Below are 3,795 nucleotides of genomic sequence, written 5' to 3' on the forward strand. Positions count from 1 at the left end.
ACCGAACATACTAATTAAAACCGCAAAGTTACCTCATAACTTTTGACCGACACCAGGACCCCGTCCTGTAGTAGTTCGTCTGACAGCCAAGAACTAAGAAAGACTATATCTTCTATATTAAATGGCAACGGCCTTATATACTGTTATTTTGTTTTTTTTACCCGTCGAGATTTGACTAAAGTTCGAAAAATTGAAGAGATTATATTTTTTACCCGGTTTGATTGATAGTTCTCCACACGGTGGCGCTATATTATTACTTTGATAAAGTTTCCGCGGGAGTTTTTAATAATTATCCTTTTTCTTGGCGATATTAAAAGGTAACAATGAACTATTTTTTGTGTTTGAACGAAATTTTGTTAAGAATTTAAGAAAAATTTAAAACAAAAATAAAAAACCGTACCAAGGAATAAAAAAAACAAAGTTCAATAAACAATATACACATATATTGTATTAATCCGTTTAGTAAAAAAACCCGCCTTATCATAATTGTTCCTTTACTTTAATATTTTCCCTAAAGTAGTCAATGGCTCGGCGGTGAACTATCCGCATTGTTACAATGCGACCCGAGTTCAATTCCTGATCACGATCAAATTGTACATTAAAATACTAAAGTATTTAATTAAATATAAGATTAATATAATCTATAAATATTTAATTAAATATAAGATTAATATAATCTATAAATATTTAATTAAATATAAGATTAATATAATCTATAAATATTTAATGAAATATAAGTTTAATATAATCTATAAATATTTAATTAAATATAGGATTAATATAATCTATAAATATTTAATTAAATACAAGATTAATATAATCTATAAATATTTAATTAAATATAAGATTAATATAGTTTATAAATATTTAATTAAATAAAAGATTAATATAATTTATAAATATTTAATTAAGTATAAGATTAATATAATTTATAAATATTTAATTAAATATAAGATTAATATAATTGATAAATATTTAATTAAATATAAGATTAATTTAATTTATAAATATTTAAAATGATGTAGAATAAATTATAGTACCTAACGTTATAACTTTGTAAAGAACATTCGCCAAAGCTGTTTTTTAGGATAACACCGTAAATTAACAAGCGTTGGTGGCTGAGTGGATAGAGTAAATCTCTTGCACAGGCAGACCCGGGTTCGATTCCCAGCCGGCACCAAAAAATCGCAAATTGATACTAAGACGAATACCGTGTACAACTGGTGGAAACCCTGCCATTGGACGTTGAGAGGTTGCGTAACACTCAGCACTCGGTCCGTCCCAAAGTCATTAAGAAGAAGTTGGAGAGAAAACGCCCATACAAACACAACAGAATCAACATCCACAACCCTCGTAACGCAAACACAACAAACTCCACACCCACAACACGAACTCAACATTCACAACAAACTCAACACCCATAACCATCACAACACGAACTCAACATTCACAACCTACACATAAACATTACAATAACGTAATATCCAATCAAACTGAGTTAAAACTGTCGCGACGATGAGCGTTGACGAAAAAAGACCAACCAAACCCAACCCAACCGCAAAGCAATCCGTTTACCCTTCGAAAAACTGCCAACGTAGTGAGCCAAGAAACTGCGTACGCAGTGATTACCCTTTGCCCCGAAAAAACGAACGCGTTCGCAGGCCTGACAAACAGACACGGTGATTGTATAACCCCTCCTAGGGGACTTTGTCCCCTCGGAGAGGTAAAAATAATTGTAAAAGGTTCTCTTTCCGATATAACCGAATGAATAACTGTTATGAATGAACCATGTGGAAGGTTAAACATTTTTCCCCAGAAATAATTACAAAAATTGTTTTTAATAATTATTTGATTACCAAAAGAAATAATCTTAATAAATATTTATAAATAAATAAATATTTCAAAGTTAACGTTTATCAAATAAAAACATTTCGAAAATAAGCGATCAAATTGTAAAACGCTGACGATGGGTTAGGCCTAAATGATGTTAAGTTCGAGATTCAATTATCTTTTTACACTTTATATAAATTTATATAACTATATGCTTATAGATTACAAAAATGCGTCAATTTCGTTTGGATATGTAAAGCCTTTACGGAGACTTTTATAAAAGTTTTATATTTGGTTTTACGAAATCAGAAAAGGGTGCATGTAGTTATTTAGAATTAAGCCGCGTTCACACTAGACACTTTAGAAACTGTATAATAGAGTTTCGAAAATCTAATTGTAAAATTTTGGTGCCAAATTTATTTATCGTATGCCTAATAATACAGTTGTCGTCGAAAAGGTTTTATTTGATCTTTCAAAGGCTTTTAAAAATGGTTCCAAAGTGTCTTGTGTGAACGTGGCTTAGGTCCTGGAAAAACGCGACAAAATATTAAAACTAACTTCAATGGTCTTCAACCAAGTAAAAGTTTTCATACATTATCCCCACCTCGAAATAGTAACTAAGGAAGCCTCTGGCAAAATATATTTTTTCAAAAGCATAAAACACCTTGTTAAGATCATTTAATATGTAAATTGCCAAGCCGAAAAAACTAAAAAACAAATTGTGCAAATAAACTAATGAGATTCCAGGCTCGTCTTATGTCTACAGTGAAGAAGTTGATTTTTCCAAAGTAAAAATCTATTTATTTTTTTAATTTTTACTACATGTAAAGAAAAAGGTTTTTACATCGTTAACAACAAATTATATTATATAGACTAATTTCAATTAAGGTCATAAGATCTTGATTAGCTTTTAAAAATTATAAATATTCCAGATATGTTAGTCAAGGGACTAAAATTTAGAAACGTCTCGTATAAAAGTTAGATCTAATCTATTGCGAGATTTTCTTGCGTTGCGCTGTATTAATAAAATTAAATAAATTTAAGAAATGAAAATAAATTTAATTTATTGCAATAAAAATCGAAGATGGTTAATAAAATAAATACTGATTGTAACTTTACAAAAGTAGTCCCCGAAATATTCCCATTTGATAAGTTTGAAAAGTGTGCGCAAAACGCAATGTACAATTTTGTAATACGGTTTAATTTCATAAAAATTCTTATTTACTAATATATATTATATACTATAAAATAAGATTTTTTGAATAATATAAATGATATAAAATGTGATTTTACTTAACTTGCATCAGTTCAAAACTTCAAACTTCAACGAAGGATACACCGCATACTAACGAGTGGATATATTTGGTTTTTATTTGATTTAATTTGATGGAATAACGCGCAACCCTACCACTCGGGTCCTTCACCCGACGTTGGAATGAACCGGAAACGTATGGTGTGAGAGCCGTGTCAACGTGTTGGCCATAATAGGTTTATGTGACTAAATAGATTGGAAAATCGTGAACGTAGCATATTTTCAAATACCTTGGTAATGCAAGCCCACAGTGAGGGGTGGCGTCTGGGGTAGGTAAAGTAGGCCCCATATACTACTAAGGGACCGCAAATAATTAAATATCAGCTAAAATATCGAAGGTTTCTATTAAATTTCATTAATTACTACTGATATAACATAAATTATAGCAATTTAATTTTTGAGAATATTTTACTTATCGAAGTACCTTTTTAGGGTTCGGAAACATTAATTAAAGATGCGATTTTGAAATACAGTGTACGATGAATATTCAATCAAAGTCTTTTGAAGATATTCATTTTCGAGTCGAATCAGGTTTGAGCGTAATAAAATATTTACCAAATTAAAAATGTTTTTAAAGAGTCGTCAATCTTTATTGTCACCCTGACTCCTACCTTAACTTCGAGTTAAGCGAACAATCCCCTAGAAATATGGTT

This window comes from Leiobunum rupestre, chromosome 9 (genome assembly GCF_980474605.1).
Source record: "Leiobunum rupestre chromosome 9, qqLeiRupe1.1.hap1, whole genome shotgun sequence".
Classification (NCBI taxonomy): domain Eukaryota; kingdom Metazoa; phylum Arthropoda; class Arachnida; order Opiliones; family Sclerosomatidae; genus Leiobunum; species Leiobunum rupestre.